This window comes from Ranitomeya variabilis, chromosome 7 (assembly GCF_051348905.1).
Source record: "Ranitomeya variabilis isolate aRanVar5 chromosome 7, aRanVar5.hap1, whole genome shotgun sequence".
Classification (NCBI taxonomy): Eukaryota; Metazoa; Chordata; class Amphibia; order Anura; family Dendrobatidae; genus Ranitomeya; species Ranitomeya variabilis.
This window is the reverse complement of record NC_135238.1, coordinates 92,583,773-92,601,126: the sequence shown is the minus strand read 5'-3', so window position 1 is coordinate 92,601,126 and position 17,354 is coordinate 92,583,773. Positions and strand designations below refer to the sequence as shown.

The 17,354-nt window shown below is 43.5% G+C and overlaps 14 non-coding genes across 14 annotated transcripts; all 14 read right to left on the bottom strand.

The window, feature by feature from the left end:
- Positions 1-3,562: 3,562 nt before the first annotated feature.
- Positions 3,563-3,636, bottom strand: TRNAT-UGU (transfer RNA threonine (anticodon UGU)). Its single transcript has one exon. It is a non-coding gene; the product is annotated as a tRNA-Thr (tRNA).
- A 1,567-nt stretch (positions 3,637-5,203) lies between these two features.
- On the bottom strand, positions 5,204-5,277 carry TRNAT-UGU (transfer RNA threonine (anticodon UGU)). Its single transcript has one exon. It is a non-coding gene; the product is annotated as a tRNA-Thr (tRNA).
- Positions 5,278-10,232: 4,955 nt separating this feature from the next.
- TRNAT-UGU (transfer RNA threonine (anticodon UGU)) lies at positions 10,233-10,306 on the bottom strand. The gene has a single exon. It is a non-coding gene; the product is annotated as a tRNA-Thr (tRNA).
- A 652-nt stretch (positions 10,307-10,958) lies between these two features.
- TRNAT-UGU (transfer RNA threonine (anticodon UGU)) lies at positions 10,959-11,032 on the bottom strand. The gene has a single exon. It is a non-coding gene; the product is annotated as a tRNA-Thr (tRNA).
- A 318-nt stretch (positions 11,033-11,350) lies between these two features.
- On the bottom strand, positions 11,351-11,424 carry TRNAT-UGU (transfer RNA threonine (anticodon UGU)). Its single transcript has one exon. It is a non-coding gene; the product is annotated as a tRNA-Thr (tRNA).
- Positions 11,425-11,681: 257 nt separating this feature from the next.
- TRNAT-UGU (transfer RNA threonine (anticodon UGU)) lies at positions 11,682-11,755 on the bottom strand. Its single transcript has one exon. It is a non-coding gene; the product is annotated as a tRNA-Thr (tRNA).
- A 318-nt stretch (positions 11,756-12,073) lies between these two features.
- TRNAT-UGU (transfer RNA threonine (anticodon UGU)) lies at positions 12,074-12,147 on the bottom strand. Its single transcript has one exon. It is a non-coding gene; the product is annotated as a tRNA-Thr (tRNA).
- A 449-nt stretch (positions 12,148-12,596) lies between these two features.
- Positions 12,597-12,670, bottom strand: TRNAT-UGU (transfer RNA threonine (anticodon UGU)). The gene has a single exon. It is a non-coding gene; the product is annotated as a tRNA-Thr (tRNA).
- A 652-nt stretch (positions 12,671-13,322) lies between these two features.
- On the bottom strand, positions 13,323-13,396 carry TRNAT-UGU (transfer RNA threonine (anticodon UGU)). The gene has a single exon. It is a non-coding gene; the product is annotated as a tRNA-Thr (tRNA).
- A 997-nt stretch (positions 13,397-14,393) lies between these two features.
- On the bottom strand, positions 14,394-14,467 carry TRNAT-UGU (transfer RNA threonine (anticodon UGU)). The gene has a single exon. It is a non-coding gene; the product is annotated as a tRNA-Thr (tRNA).
- A 308-nt stretch (positions 14,468-14,775) lies between these two features.
- TRNAT-AGU (transfer RNA threonine (anticodon AGU)) lies at positions 14,776-14,850 on the bottom strand. Its single transcript has one exon. It is a non-coding gene; the product is annotated as a tRNA-Thr (tRNA).
- Positions 14,851-15,158: 308 nt separating this feature from the next.
- Positions 15,159-15,233, bottom strand: TRNAT-AGU (transfer RNA threonine (anticodon AGU)). The gene has a single exon. It is a non-coding gene; the product is annotated as a tRNA-Thr (tRNA).
- A 652-nt stretch (positions 15,234-15,885) lies between these two features.
- Positions 15,886-15,959, bottom strand: TRNAT-UGU (transfer RNA threonine (anticodon UGU)). Its single transcript has one exon. It is a non-coding gene; the product is annotated as a tRNA-Thr (tRNA).
- An 889-nt stretch (positions 15,960-16,848) lies between these two features.
- On the bottom strand, positions 16,849-16,922 carry TRNAT-UGU (transfer RNA threonine (anticodon UGU)). The gene has a single exon. It is a non-coding gene; the product is annotated as a tRNA-Thr (tRNA).
- Between the last annotated feature and the right edge of the window lie 432 nt (positions 16,923-17,354).

Here is a 17,354-nt window from a genome sequence, read left to right as displayed (position 1 = left end):
AGTCAAGACCACCACACGATGCTTAGCACCCTCGAGCCAATGACGCCACTCCTCAAATGCCCATTTCATGGCCAACAACTCCCGATTGCCCACATCATAATTTCGCTCGGCAGGCGAAAACTTCCTAGAGAAAAAGGCACAAGGTTTCATAACAGAGCAACCAGGGCCTCTCTGCGACAAAACGGCCCCTGCCCCAATCTCCGAAGCATCCACCTCAACCTGAAAGGGAAGTGAGACGTCAGGCTGGCACAAAACAGGCGCCGAAGTAAACCGGCGTTTCAACTCCTGGAAAGCCTCCACGGCAGCAGGAGCCCAGTTAGCTACATCGGAGCCCTTCTTGGTCATATCCGTCAAAGGTTTCACAATGCTAGAAAAATTAGCGATAAAACGACGGTAGAAGTTAGCGAAGCCCAAGAACTTCTGAAGACTCTTAACTGACGAGGGCTGAGTCCAATCAAGAATAGCTCGGACCTTGACTGGGTCCATCTCCACAGCAGAAGGGGAAAAAATGAACCCCAAAAAGGGAACCTTGTGTACACCAAAGAGACACTTTGAGCCCTTGACAAACAAAGAATTTTCACGCAAAATTTTAAAGACCAACCTGACCTGCTCCACATGCGAATCCCAATTATCAGAAAAAACCAAAATATCATCCAGATAAACAATCAAAAATTTATCCAGATACTTCCTGAAAATGTCATGCATAAAGGACTGAAAAACTGAAGGCGCATTGGAGAGCCCAAAAGGCATCACCAAGTACTCAAAATGACCTTCGGGCGTATTGAATGCGGTTTTCCATTCATCACCTTGCTTAATGCGCACAAGGTTGTACGCACCACGAAGGTCTATCTTGGTGAACCACTTGGCACCCTTAATCCGGGCAAACAAGTCAGACAACAGCGGTAAAGGATACTGAAATTTGACAGTGATCTTATTTAAAAGCCGATAATCAATACAAGGTCTCAAAGATCCGTCCTTTTTTGCCACAAAAAAGAATCCCGCACCAAGAGGGGAAGAAGACGGACGAATATGTCCTTTCTCCAGAGACTCCTTGATATATGAACGCATAGCGGTATGTTCAGATACCGACAGATTAAACAGTCTTCCCTTAGGAAATTTACTGCCTGGGATCAAATCTATAGCACAGTCACAGTCCCTATGAGGAGGCAGTGCACTGGACTCAGACTCACTGAAGACATCCTGATAATCAGACAAATACTCCGGAATTTCCGAAGGCGTAGAAGAAGCAATAGACACAGGCAGGGAATCCCCATGAATACCACGACAGCCCCAACTTGAGACTGACATAGCTTTCCAGTCCAGGACTGGATTATGGGTCTGTAACCATGGCAGCCCTAAAACAACCAAATCATGCATTTTATGTAAAACCAGGAAACGTATCACCTCGCGGTGTTCAGGAGTCATGCACATGGTAACCTGTGTCCAATACTGCGGTTTATTTGCTGCCAATGGTGTAGCATCAATACCCCTAAGAGGAATAGGATTTTCTAATGGTTCAAGAGTAAAACCACAGCGCTTAGCAAATGAGAGATCCATGAGACTCAGGGCAGCACCTGAATCTACAAACGCCATGACAGGATAAGATGACAGTGAGCAAATCAAAGTTACAGACAGAATAAATTTAGGTTGCAAATTACCAACGGTGACAGGACTAACAACCTTAGCTATACGTTTAGAGCATGCTGAGATAACATGTGTAGAATCACCACAGTAGTAGCACAAGCCATTCCGGCGTCTATGAATTTTCCGCTCATTTCTAGTCAGGATTCTATCACATTGCATTAAATCAGGTGTCTGTTCAGACAACACCATGAGGGAATTAGCGGTTTTTCTATCACATTGCACCGAATTAGGTGTCTGTTCAGACAACACCATGAGGGAATTTGCGGTCTTGCGCTCCCGCAACCGCCGGTCAATTTGAATAGCCAGTGCCATAGTATCATTCAGACCTGTGGGAATGGGAAAACCCACCATCACATTCTTAATGGCTTCAGAAAGGCCATTTCTAAAATTAGCGGCCAGTGCACACTCGTTCCAATGTGTCAGCACGGACCATTTCCGAAATTTTTGGCAATTCCCTTCAGCCTCGTCCTGCCCCTGAGACATAGCCAGCAAGGCCTTTTCTGCCTGAATCTCAAGATTGGGTTCTTCATAAAGTAAACCGAGCGCCAGAAAAAACGCATCAAGATCAGCCAATGCCGGATCTCCTGGCGCCAGCGAAAAAGCCCAATCCTGAGGGTCGCCCCGTAAGAACGAAATAACAATTTTTACTTGCTGAGCAGAATCTCCAGATGAACAGAGTCTCAGGGACAAAAACAATTTACAATTATTCACGAAATTCCTAAACTTAAACCTGTCTCCGGAAAACAGTTCAGGAATCGGTATTTTAGGTTCTGACCTAGGATTTCTGATAACATAGTCTTGTATGCCCTGCACACGAGTAGCCAGCTGGTCCACACTTGTAATCAAGGTCTGGACATTCATGTCTGCAGCAAGCATAGCCACTCTGAGGTAAAGGGGAAGAAGAAAAAAAAAAAAAAACTCAGAATCTTCTTTCTTATAATCCCTCTTCTGCAATGCATTAAACATTTAATACTGGCCTGGCAAACTGTTATGACCCCAATGGCGAGGGTCTCAGCGGAACGTGGAAGTCTGCAGAATACAAAAATCCAGCTCATAGGGCAGTGGTAACTGGGTTGACCATATATCTACTCCTAACGCCAACACTAGAAGTAGCCGGGGATCATTCCTACGTTGATTCTAGATGACACGCGCCAGCCGGAGAATCTAGCTACCCCTAGTAGAGGAAAACAAAGACCTTTCTTGCCTCCAGAGAAGGGGACCCCAAAGCTGGATAGAAGCCCCCCACAAATAATGACGGTGAGGTAAGAGGAAATGACAAACACAGAAATGAACCAGGTTTAGCACAGAGAGGCCCGCTTACTGATAGCAGAATAAAGAAAGGTAACTTATATGGTCAACAAAAACCCTATCAAAATCCACACTGGAAATTCAAGAACCCCCGAACCGTCTAACGGTCCGGGGGGAGAACACCAGCCCCATAGAGCTTCCAGCAAAGGTCAGGATATAGATTAGGAACAAGCTGGACAAAAATACAAAACCAAAACAAATAGCAAAAAGCAAAAGGCAGACTTAGCTGATATAACTGGAACCAGGATCAGTAGACAAGAGCACAGCAGACTAGCTCTGATAACTACGTTGCCAGGCATTGAACTGAAGGTCCAGGGAGCTTATATAGCAACACCCCTAACTAACGACCCAGGTGCGGATAAAAGGAATGACAGAAAAACCAGAGTCAAAAAACTAGTAACCACTAGAGGGAGCAAAAAGCAAATTCACAACAGTCTCCTGTTTACAAGACAGGTGCTTTAACCAACTAAGCCACAGGGTCACATGCTTACAACATGTATTGAAACCTGAGCACTGGTTCATTTCTTATGCAGAAGAAACTCTTAATCTCACAATTGCACTATCAGTAGAGACGTAGCCATGGCAAGTTTGTGAGATGATGATGGAAACAAGGCACTGCTGAGATTCGAACTCAGGGTCTCCTGTTTACAAGACAGGTGCTTTAACCAACTAAGCCACAGTGCCACATGCTTATGATACAGAATAGGCAGATAGAAGGAATGCCACGGCAAGGACAAAAGTAGGAAACATTAGGAATGATTGAAAAGATAGGAAGTTTGTTTCTGAGATGATGAAAGCAAAGCACTGCTGAGATTTCAACTCAGTGTCTCTTGTTTACAAGACAGTCGCCTTAACCAACTAAGCCACAGGGTCACATGCTTACCACATGTATTAAAACCTGAGCACTGGTTCATTTCTTATGCAGAAGAAACTCTTAATCTCACAATTGCACTATCAGTAGAGACGTAGCCATGGTAAATTTGTGAGATGACGATGGAAACAAAGAACTGCTGAGATTCAAACTCAGTGACTCCTGTTTACAAGACAGGTGCTTTAACCAACTAAGCCACAGCGCCACATGCTTACGATACAGAGTAGGCATGATAGAAAAGATAGGAGGTTTGTTTCTGAGATGATGAAAACACAGCACTGCTGAGATTTGAACTCAGGGTCTCACGTTTACAAGACAGGTGCTTTAACCAACTAAGCCACAGGGTCACATGCTTACAACATGCATTAAAACCTGAGCACTGGTTCATTTCTTATGCAGAAGAAACTCTTAATATCACAATTGCACTATCAGTAGAGACGTAGCCATGGTAAATTTGTGAGATGATGATGGAAACAAAGAACTGCTGAGATTCAAACTCAGTGTCTCCTGTTTAAAAGACAGGCGCTTTAACCAACTAAGCCACAGCGCCACATGCTTACGATACAGAGTAGGCATGATAGAAAAGATAGGAGGTTTGTTTCTGAGATGATGAAAACAAAGCACTGCTGAGATTTGAACTCAGGGTCTCACGTTTACAAGACAGGTGCTTTAACCAACTAAGCCACAGGGTCACATGCATTAAAACCTGAGCACTGGTTCATTTCTTATGCAGAAGAAACTCTTAATCTCACAATTGCACTATCAGTAGAGACGTAGCCATGGTAAATTTGTGAGATGATGATGGAAACAAAGAACTGCTGAGATTCAAACTCAGTGTCTCCTGTTTACAAGACAGGCGCTTTAACCAACTAAGCCACAGTGCCACATGCTTATGATAAAGAATAGGCAGATAGAAGGAATGCCACGGCAAGGACAAAAGTAGGAAACATTAGGAATGATTGAAAAGATAGGAAGTTTGTTTCTGAGATGATGAAAACAAAGCACTGCTGAGATTTCAACTCAGTGTCTCTTGTTTACAAGACAGGCGCTTTAACCAACTAAGCCACAGTGCCACATGCTTATGATACAGAATAGGCAGATAGAAGGAATGCCACGGCAAGGACAAAAGTAGGAAACATTAGGAATGATTGAAAAGATAGGAAGTTTGTTTCTGAGATGATGAAAACAAAGCACTGCTGAGATTTCAACTCAGTGTCTCTTGTTTACAAGACAGTCGCCATAACCAACTAAGCCACAGGGTCACATGCATTAAAACTAGAGCACTGGTTCATTTCTTATGCAGAAGAAACTCTTAATCTCACAATTGCACTATCAGTAGAGACGTAGCCATGGCAAGTTTGTGAGATAATGATGGAAACAAGGCACTGCTGAGATTCGAACTCAGGGTCTACTGTTTACAAGACAGGCGCTTTAACCAACTAAGCCACAGTGCCACATGCTTATGATACAGAATATGCAGATAGAAGGAATGCCACGGCAAGGACAAAAGTAGGAAACATTATGTTGTGAATTTGCTTTTTGCTCCCTCTAGTGGTTACTAGTTTTTTGACTCTGGTTTTTCTGTCTTTCCTTTTATCCGCACCTGGGTCGTTAGTTAGGGTTGTTGCTATATAAGCTCCCTGGACCTTCAGTTCAATGCCTGGCAACGTAGTTATCAGAGCTAGTCTGCTCTGCTCTTGTCTACTGATCCTGGTTCCAGTTATATCAGCTAAGTCTGCCTTTTGCTTTTTGCTATTTGTTTTGGTTTTGTATTTTTGTCCAGCTTGTTCCAAATCTATATCCTGACCTTTGCTGGAAGCTTTAGGGGGCTGGTGTTCTCCCCCCGGACCGTTAGACGGTTCGGGGGTTCTTGAATTTCCAGTGTGGATTTTGATAGGGTTTTTGTTGACCATATAAGTTACCTTTCTTTATTCTGCTATCAGTAAGCGGGCCTCTCTGTGCTAAACCTGGTTCATTTCTGTGTTTGTCATTTCCTCTTACCTCACCGTCATTATTTGTGGGGGGCTTCTATCCAGCTTTGGGGTCCCCTTCTCTGGAGGCAAGAAAGGTCTTTGTTTTCCTCTACTAGGGGTAGCTAGATTCTCCGGCTGGCGCGTGTCATCTAGAATCAACGTAGGAATGATCCCCGGCTACTTCTAGTGTTGGCGTTAGGAGTAGATATATGGTCAACCCAGTTACCACTGCCCTATGAGCTGGATTTTTGTATTCTGCAGACTTCCACGTTCCTCTGAGACCCTCGCCATTGGGGTCATAACAGTACTTCCACGTTCCTCTGAGACCCTCGCCATTGGGGTCATAACAGTTTGCCAGGCCAGTATTAAATGTTTAATGCATTGCAGAAGAGGGATTATAAGAAAGAAGATTCTGAGTTTTTTTTTTCTCCTTCCCCTTTACCTCAGAGTGGCTATGCTTGCTGCAGACATGAATGTCCAGACCTTGATTACAAGTGTGGACCAGCTGGCTACTCGTGTGCAGGGCATACAAGACTATGTTATCAGAAATCCTAGGTCAGAACCTAAAATACCGATTCCTGAACTGTTTTCCGGAGACAGGTTTAAGTTTAGGAATTTCGTGAATAATTGTAAATTGTTTTTGTCCCTGAGACCCTGTTCATCAGGAGATTCTGCTCAGCAAGTAAAAATTGTTATTTCGTTCTTACGGGGCGACCCTCAGGATTGGGCTTTTTCGCTGGCGCCAGGAGATCCGGCATTGGCTGATCTTGATGCGTTTTTTCTGGCACTCGGTTTACTTTATGAGGAACCCAATCTTGAGATTCAGGCAGAAAAGGCCTTGCTGTCTATGTCTCAGGGGCAGGACGAGGCTGAAGTGTATTGCCAAAAATTTCGGAAATGGTCCGTGCTGACACATTGGAACGAGTGTGCACTGGCCGCTAATTTTAGAAATGGCCTTTCTGAAGCCATTAAGAATGTTATGAAGCCTTGTGCCTTTTTCTCTAGGAAGTTTTCGCCTGCCGAGCGAAATTATGATGTGGGCAATCGGGAGTTGTTGGCCATGAAATGGGCATTTGAGGAGTGGCGTCATTGGCTCGAGGGTGCTAAGCATCGTGTGGTGGTCTTGACTGATCACAAAAATCTGATGTATCTCGAGTCTGCTAAACGCCTTAATCCGAGACAGGCCCGCTGGTCATTGTTTTTCTCCCGCTTTGATTTTGTTGTCTCGTATTTACCAGGTTCAAAGAATGTGAAGGCCGATGCTCTTTCTAGGAGCTTTGTGCCTGATGCTCCTGGAGTCGCTGATCCTGTTGGTATTCTTAAAGATGGAGTTATCTTGTCAGCTATTTCTCCGGATCTGCGACGTGTGTTGCAGAGATTTCAGGCTGATAGGCCTGAGTCTTGTCCACCTGACAGACTGTTTGTCCCGGATAAGTGGACCAGCAGAGTCATTTCCGAGGTTCATTCCTCGGTGTTGGCAGGTCACCCGGGAATTTTTGGCACCAGAGATCTGGTGGCCAGGTCCTTTTGGTGGCCTTCCTTGTCAAGGGATGTGCGGTCATTTGTGCAGTCCTGTGGGACTTGTGCTCGAGCTAAGCCTTGCTGTTCTCGTGCCAGCGGTTTGCTCTTGCCCTTGCCTGTCCCGAAGAGACCTTGGACACATATCTCCATGGATTTCATTTCTGATCTTCCGCTATCTCAGGGCATGTCCGTTATCTGGGTGATATGTGATCGCTTCTCCAAGATGGTCCATTTGGTTCCTTTGCCTAAGCTGCCTTCCTCTTCCGATCTGGTTCCTGTGTTTTTCCAGAACGTGGTTCGTTTGCACGGCATCCCTGAGAATATTGTGTCAGACAGAGGATCCCAGTTCGTTTCCAGGTTCTGGCGATCCTTTTGTAGTAGGATGGGCATTGATTTGTCGTTTTCGTCTGCTTTCCATCCTCAGACTAATGGACAGACGGAGCGAACCAATCAGACTTTGGAGGCTTATTTGAGGTGTTTTGTCTCTGCTGATCAGGACGATTGGGTGACATTCTTGCCGTTGGCTGAGTTTGCCCTTAATAATCGGGCTAGTTCCGCCACCTTGGTTTCGCCTTTTTTCTGCAACTCTGGTTTCCATCCTCGCTTTTCTTCGGGTCATGTGGAGCCTTCTGACTGTCCTGGGGTGGATTCTGTGGTGGATAGGTTGCAGCAGATCTGGAATCATGTGGTGGACAACTTGAAGTTGTCACAGGAGAAGGCTCAGCGCTTTGCCAACCGCCGCCGCGGTGTGGGTCCCCGACTACGCGTTGGGGATTTGGTGTGGCTTTCTTCCCGCTTTGTTCCTATGAAGGTCTCCTCTCCCAAATTTAAACCTCGTTTTATTGGGCCTTACAAGATATTGGAAATCCTTAATCCTGTATCTTTTCGTCTGGATCTTCCTGTGTCGTTTGCTATTCACAATGTATTTCATAGGTCCTTGTTGCGGCGGTACATTGTGCCTGTAGTTCCTTCTGCTGAGCCTCCTGCTCCGGTGTTGGTTGAGGGCGAGTTGGAGTACGTGGTGGAGAAGATCTTGGATTCTCGCCTCTCCAGGCGGAGGCTTCAGTACCTGGTCAAGTGGAAGGGCTATGGTCAGGAGGATAATTCCTGGGTGGTCGCCTCTGATGTTCATGCGGCCGATTTAGTTCGTGCCTTTCATGCCGCTCATCCTGATCGCCCTGGTGGTCGTGGTGAGGGTTCGGTGACCCCTCACTAAGGGGGGGGTACTGTTGTGAATTTGCTTTTTGCTCCCTCTAGTGGTTACTAGTTTTTTGACTCTGGTTTTTCTGTCTTTCCTTTTATCCGCACCTGGGTCGTTAGTTAGGGGTGTTGCTATATAAGCTCCCTGGACCTTCAGTTCAATGCCTGGCAACGTAGTTATCAGAGCTAGTCTGCTGTGCTCTTGTCTACTGATCCTGGTTCCAGTTATATCAGCTAAGTCTGCCTTTTGCTTTTTGCTATTTGTTTTGGTTTTGTATTTTTGTCCAGCTTGTTCCAAATCTATATCCTGACCTTTGCTGGAAGCTTTAGGGGGCTGGTGTTCTCCCCCGGACCGTTAGACGGTTCGGGGGTTCTTGAATTTCCAGTGTGGATTTTGATAGGGTTTTTGTTGACCATATAAGTTACCTTTCTTTATTCTGCTATCAGTAAGCGGGCCTCTCTGTGCTAAACCTGGTTCATTTCTGTGTTTGTCATTTCCTCTTACCTCACCGTCATTATTTGTGGGGGGCTTCTATCCAGCTTTGGGGTCCCCTTCTCTGGAGGCAAGAAAGGTCTTTGTTTTCCTCTACTAGGGGTAGCTAGATTCTCCGGCTGGCGCGTGTCATCTAGAATCAACGTAGGAATGATCCCCGGCTACTTCTAGTGTTGGCGTTAGGAGTAGATATATGGTCAACCCAGTTACCACTGCCCTATGAGCTGGATTTTTGTATTCTGCAGACTTCCACGTTCCTCTGAGACCCTCGCCATTGGGGTCATAACACATTAGGAATGATTGAAAAGATAGGAAGTTTGTTTCTGAGATGATGAAAACAAAGCACTGCTGAGATTTCAACTCAGTGTCTCTTGTTTACAAGACAGTCGCCTTAACCAACTAAGCCACAGGGTCACATGCTTACCACATGTATTAAAACCTGAGCACTGGTTCATTTCTTATGCAGAAGAAACTCTTAATCTCACAATTGCACTATCAGTAGAGACGTAGCCATGGTAAATTTGTGAGATGATGATGGAAACAAAGAACTGCTGAGATTCAAACTCAGTGTCCCCTGTTTAAAAGACAGGCGCTTTAACCAACTAAGCCACAGCGCCACATGCTTACGATACAGAGTAGGCATGATAGAAAAGATAGGAGGTTTGTTTCTGAGATGATGAAAACAAAGCACTGCTGAGATTTGAACTCAGGGTCTCACGTTTACAAGACAGGTGCTTTAACCAACTAAGCCACAGGGTCACATGCTTACAACATGCATTAAAACCTGAGCACTGGTTCATTTCTTATGCAGAAGAAACTCTTAATCTCACAATTGCACTATCAGTAGAGACGTAGCCATGGTAAATTTGTGAGATGATGATGGAAACAAAGAACTGCTGAGATTCAAACTCAGTGTCTCCTGTTTAAAAGACAGGCGCTTTAACCAACTAAGCCACAGCGCCACATGCTTACGATACAGAGTAGGCATGATAGAAAAGATAGGAGGTTTGTTTCTGAGATGATGAAAACAAAGCACTGCTGAGATTTCAACTCAGTGTCTCTTGTTTACAAGACAGTCGCCTTAACCAACTAAGCCACAGGGTCACATGCATTAAAACCTGAGCACTGGTTCATTTCTTATGCAGAAGAAACTCTTAATCTCACAATTGCACTATCAGTAGAGACGTAGCCATGGCAAGTTTGTGAGATAATGATGGAAACAAGGCACTGCTGAGATTCGAACTCAGGGTCTACTGTTTACAAGACAGGCGCTTTAACCAACTAAGCCACAGTGCCACATGCTTATGATATAGAATATGCAGATAGAAGGAATGCCACGGCAAGGACAAAAGTAGGAAACATTAGGAATGATTGAAAAGATAGGAAGTTTGTTTCTGAGATGATGAAAACAAAGCACTGCTGAGATTTCAACTCAGTGTCTCTTGTTTACAAGACAGTCGCCTTAACCAACTAAGCCACAGGGTCACATGCATTAAAACCTGAGCACTGGTTCATTTCTTATGCAGAAGAAACTCTTAATCTCACAATTGCACTATCAGTAGAGACGTAGCCATGGTAAATTTGTGAGATGATGATGGAAACAAAGAACTCCTGAGATTCAAACTCAGTGTCTCCTGTTTACAAGACAGGCGCTTTAACCAACTAAGCCACAGCACCACATGCTTACGATACAGAGTAGGCATGATAGAAAAGATAGGAGGTTTGTTTCTGAGATGATGAAAACAAAGCACTGCTGAGATTTGAACTCAGGGTCTCACGTTTACAAGACAGGTGCTTTAACCAACTAAGCCACAGGGTCACATGCTTACAACATGTATTGAAACCTGAGCACTGGTTCATTTCTTATGCAGAAGAAACTCTTAATCTCACAATTGCACTATCAGTAGAGACGTAGCCATGGCAAGTTTGTGAGATGATGATGGAAACAAGGCACTGTTGAGATTCGAACTCAGAGTCTCCTGTTTACAAGACAGGCGCTTTAACCAACTAAGCCACAGTGCCACATGCTTATGATATAGAATATGCAGATAGAAGGAATGCCACGGCAAGGACAAAAGTAGGAAACATTAGGAATGATTGCAAAGATAGGAAGTTTGTTTCTGAGATGATGAAAACAAAGCACTGCTGAGATTTCAACTCAGTGTCTCTTGTTTACAAGACAGTCGCCTTAACCAACTAAGCCACAGGGTCACATGCTTACCACATGTATTAAAACCTGAGCACTGGTTCATTTCTTATGCAGAAGAAACTCTTAATCTCACAATTGCACTATCAGTAGAGACGTAGCCATGGTAAATTTGTGAGATGATGATGGAAACAAGGCACTGTTGAGATTCGAACTCAGAGTCTCCTGTTTACAAGACAGGCGCTTTAACCAACTAAGCCACAGTGCCACATGCTTATGATATAGAATATGCAGATAGAAGGAATGCCACGGCAAGGACAAAAGTAGGAAACATTAGGAATGATTGCAAAGATAGGAAGTTTGTTTCTGAGATGATGGAAACAAAGAACTGCTGAGATTCAAACTCAGTGTCTCCTGTTTACAAGACAGGCGCTTTAACCAACTAAGCCACAGCACCACATGCTTACGATACAGAGTAGGCATGATAGAAAAGAATGGAGGTTTGTTTCTGAGATGATGAAAAAAAAGCACTGCTGAGATTTGAACTCAGGGTCTCCTGTTTACAAGACAGGTGCTTTAACCAACTAAGCCACAGTGCCACATGCTTATGATACAGAATAGGCAGATAAAAGGAATGCCACGGCAAGGACAAAAGTAGGAAACATTAGGAATGATTGAAAAGATAGGAAGTTTGTTTCTGAGATGATGAAAACAAAGCACTGCTGAGATTTCAACTCAGTGTCTCTTGTTTACAAGACAGTCGCCTTAACCAACTAAGCCACAGGGTCACATGCTTACCACATGTATTAAAACCTGAGCACTGGTTCATTTCTTATGCAGAAGAAACTCTTAATCTCACAATTGCACTATCAGTAGAGACGTAGCCATGGCAAGTTTGTGAGATGATGATGGAAACAAGGCACTGCTGAGATTTGAACTCAGGGTCTCCTGTTTACAAGACAGGTGCTTTAACCAACTAAGCCACAGTGCCACATGCTTATGATACAGAATAGGCAGATAAAAGCAATGCCACGGCAAGGACAAAAGTAGGAAACATTAGAAATGATTGAAAAGATAGGAAGTTTGTTTCTGAGATGATGAAAACAAAGCACTGCTGAGATTTCAACTCAGTGTCTCTTGTTTACAAGACAGTCGCCTTAACCAACTAAGCCACAGGGTCACATGCATTAAAACCTGAGCACTGGTTCATTTCTTATGCAGAAGAAACTCTTAATCTCACAATTGCACTATCAGTAGAGACGTGGCCATGGTAAATTTGTGAGATGATGATGGAAACAAAGAACTGCTGAGATTCAAACTCAGTGTCTCCTGTTTACAAGACAGGCGCTTTAACCAACTAAGCCACAGCACCACATGCTTACGATACAGAGTAGGCATGATAGAAAAGATAGGAGGTTTGTTTCTGAGATGATGAAAACAAAGCACTGCTGAGATTTGAACTCAGGGTCTCCTGTTTACAAGACAGGTGCTTTAACCAACTAAGCCACAGTGCCACATGCTTATGATACAGAATAGGCAGATAAAAGGAATGCCACGGCAAGGACAAAAGTAGGAAACATTAGGAATGATTGAAAAGATAGGAAGTTTGTTTCTGAGATGATGAAAACAAAGCACTGCTGAGATTTCAACTCAGTGTCTCTTGTTTACAAGACAGTCGCCTTAACCAACTAAGCCACAGGGTCACATGCTTACCACATGTATTAAAACCTGAGCACTGGTTCATTTCTTATGCAGAAGAAACTCTTAATCTCACAATTGCACTATCAGTAGAGACGTAGCCATGGTAAATTTGTGAGATGATGATGGAAACAAAGAACTGCTGAGATTCAAACTCAGTGTCTCCTGTTTAAAAGACAGGCGCTTTAACCAACTAAGCCACAGCACCACATGCTTACGATACTGAGTAGGCATGATAGAAAAGATAGGAGGTTTGTTTCTGAGATGATGAAAACAAAGCACTGCTGAGATTTGAACTCAGGGTCTCACGTTTACAAGACAGGTGCTTTAACCAACTAAGCCACAGGGTCACATGCATTAAAACCTGAGCACTGGTTCATTTCTTATGCAGAAGAAACTCTTAATCTCACAATTGCACTATCAGTAGATACGTAGCCATGGCAAGTTTGTGAGATGATGACGGAAACAAGGCACTGTTGAGATTCGAACTCAGGGTCTCCTGTTTACAAGACAGGCGCTTTAACCAACTAAGCCACAGTGCCACATGCTTATGATATAGAATATGCAGATAGAAGGAATGCCACGGCAAGGACAAAAGTAGGAAACATTAGGAATGATTGAAAAGATAGGAAGTTTGTTTCTGAGATGATGAAAACAAAGCACTGCTGAGATTTCAACTCAGTGTCTCTTGTTTACAAGACAGTCGCCTTAACCAACTAAGCCACAGGGTCACATGCTTACCACATGTATTAAAACCTGAGCACTGGTTCATTTCTTATGCAGAAGAAACTCTTAATCTCACAATTGCACTATCAGTAGAGACGTAGCCATGGTAAATTTGTGAGATGACGATGGAAACAAAGAACTGCTGAGATTCAAACTCAGTGTCTCCTGTTTACAAGACAGGTGCTTTAACCAACTAAGCCACAGCGCCACATGCTTACGATACAGAGTAGGCATGATAGAAAAGATAGGAGGTTTGTTTCTGAGATGATGAAAACACAGCACTGCTGAGATTTGAACTCAGGGTCTCACGTTTACAAGACAGGTGCTTTAACCAACTAAGCCACAGGGTCACATGCTTACAACATGCATTAAAACTTGAGCACTGGTTCATTTCTTATGCAGAAGAAACTCTTAATCTCACAATTGCACTATCAGTAGAGACGTAGCCATGGTAAATTTGTGAGATGATGATGGAAACAAAGAACTGCTGAGATTCAAACTCAGTGTCTCCTGTTTAAAAGACAGGCGCTTTAACCAACTAAGCCACAGCACCACATGCTTACGATACAGAGTAGGCATGATAGAAAAGATAGGAGGTTTGTTTCTGAGATGATGAAAACAAAGCACTGCTGAGATTTGAACTCAGGGTCTCACGTTTACAAGACAGGTGCTTTAACCAACTAAGCCACAGGGTCACATGCATTAAAACCTGAGCACTGGTTCATTTCTTATGCAGAAGAAACTCTTAATCTCACAATTGCACTATCAGTAGATACGTAGCCATGGCAAGTTTGTGAGATGATGACGGAAACAAGGCACTGTTGAGATTCGAACTCAGGGTCTCCTGTTTACAAGACAGGCGCTTTAACCAACTAAGCCACAGTGCCACATGCTTATGATACAGAATAGGCAGATAGAAGGAATGCCACGGCAAGGACAAAAGTAGGAAACATTAGGAATGATTGAAAAGATAGGAAGTTTGTTTCTGAGATGATGAAAACAAAGCACTGCTGAGATTTCAACTCAGTGTCTCTTGTTTACAAGACAGTCGCCTTAACCAACTAAGCCACAGGGTCACATGCATAAAAAACCTGAGCACTGGTTCATTTCTTATGCAGAAGAAACTCTTAATCTCACAATTGCACTATCAGTAGAGACGTAGCCATGGCAAGTTTGTGAGATGATGATGGAAACAAGGCACTGCTGAGATTCGAACTCAGGGTCTGCCGGTTTACTAGACAGGCGCTTTAACCAACTAAGCCACAGTGCCACATGCTTATGATACAGAATAGGCAGATAGAAGGAATGCCACGGCAAGGACAAAAGTAGGAAACATTAGGAATGATTGAAAAGATAGGAAGTTTGTTTCTGAGATGATGAAAACAAAGCACTGCTGAGATTTCAACTCAGTGTCTCTTGTTTACAAGACAGTCGCCTTAACCAACTAAGCCACAGGGTCACATGCATAAAAAACCTGAGCACTGGTTCATTTCTTATGCAGAAGAAACTCTTAATCTCACAATTGCACTATCAGTAGAGACGTAGCCATGGCAAGTTTGTGAGATGATGATGGAAACAAGGCACTGCTGAGATTCGAACTCAGGGTCTGCCGGTTTACTAGACAGGCGCTTTAACCAACTAAGCCACAGTGCCACATGCTTATGATACAGAATAGGCAGATAGAAGGAATGCCACGGCAAGGACAAAAGTAGGAAACATTAGGAATGATTGAAAAGATAGGAAGTTTGTTTCTGAGATGATGAAAACAAAGCACTGCTGAGATTTCAACTCAGTGTCTCTTGTTTACAAGACAGTCGCCTTAACCAACTAAGCCACAGGGTCACATGCATTAAAACCTGAGCACTGGTTCATTTCTTATGCAGAAGAAACTCTTAATCTCACAATTGCACTATCAGTAGAGACGTAGCCATGGTAAATTTGTGAGATGATGATGGAAACAAAGAACTGCTGAGATTCAAACTCAGTGTCTCCTGTCTAGAAGACAGGCGCTTTAACCAACTAAGCCACAGCACCACATGCTTACGATACTGAGTAGGCATGATAGAAAAGATAGGAGGTTTGTTTCTGAGATGATGAAAACAAAGCACTGCTGAGATTTGAACTCAGGGTCTCACGTTTACAAGACAGGTGCTTTAACCAACTAAGCCACAGGGTCACATGCTTACAACATGTATTGAAACCTGAGCACTGGTTCATTTCTTATGCAGAAGAAACTCTTAATCTCACAATTGCACTATCAGTAGAGACGTAGCCATGGCAAGTTTGTGAGATGATGATGGAAACAAGGCACTGCTGAGATTCGAACTCAGGGTCTCCTGTTTACAAGACAGGTGCTTTAACCAACTAAGCCACAGTGCCACATGCTTATGATACAGAATAGGCAGATAGAAGGAATGCCACGGCAAGGACAAAAGTAGGAAACATTAGGAATGATTGAAAAGATAGGAAGTTTGTTTCTGAGATGATGAAAACAAAGCACTGCTGAGATTTTAACTCAGTGTCTCTTGTTTACAAGACAGTCGCCTTAACCAACTAAGCCACAGGGTCACATGCATAAAAAACCTGAGCACTGGTTCATTTCTTATGCAGAAGAAACTCTTAATCTCACAATTGCACTATCAGTAGAGACGTAGCCATGGTAAATTTGTGAGATGACGATGGAAACAAAGAACTGCTGAGATTCAAACTCAGTGTCTCCTGTTTACAAGACAGGCGCTTTAACCAACTAAGCCACAGTGCCACATGCCTATGATACAGAATAGGCAGATAGAAGGAATGCCACGGCAAGGACAAAAGTAGGAAACATTAGGAATGATTGAAAAGATAGGAAGTTTGTTTCTGAGATGATGAAAACAAAGCACTGCTGAGATTTCAACTCAGTGTCTCTTGTTTACAAGACAGGCGCTTTAACCAACTAAGCCACAGTGCCACATGCTTCTGATACAGAATAGGCAGATAGAAGGAATGCCACGGCAAGGACAAAAGTAGGAAACATTAGGAATGATTGAAAAGATAGGAAGTTTGTTTCTGAGATGATGAAAACAAAGCACTGCTGAGATTTCAACTCAGTGTCTCTTGTTTACAAGACAGTCGCCTTAACCAACTAAGCCACAGGGTCACATGCTTACCACATGTATTAAAACCTGAGCACTGGTTCATTTCTTATGCAGAAGAAACTCTTAATCTCACAATTGCACTATCAGTAGAGACGTAGCCATGGCAAGTTTGTGAGATGATGATGGAAACAAGGCACTGCTGAGATTCGAACTCAGGGTCTCCTGTTTACAAGACAGGCGCTTTAACCAACTAAGCCACAGTGCCACATGCCTATGATACAGAATAGGCAGATAGAAGGAATGCCACGGCAAGGACAAAAGTAGGAAACATTAGGAATGATTGAAAAGATAGGAAGTTTGTTTCTGAGATGATGAAAACCAAGCACTGCTGAGATTTCAACTCAGTGTCTCTTGTTTACAAGACAGGCGCTTTAACCAACTAAGCCACAGTGCCACATGCTTATGATACAGAATAGGCAGATAGAAGGAATGCCACGGCAAGGACAAAAGTAGGAAACATTAGGATTGATTGAAAAGATAGGAAGTTTGTTTCTGAGATGATGAAAACAAAGCACTGCTGAGATTTCAACTCAGTGTCTCTTGTTTACAAGACAGTCGCCTTAACCAACTAAGCCACAGGGTCACATGCATAAAAAACCTGAGCACTGGTTCATTTCTTATGCAGAAGAAACTCTTA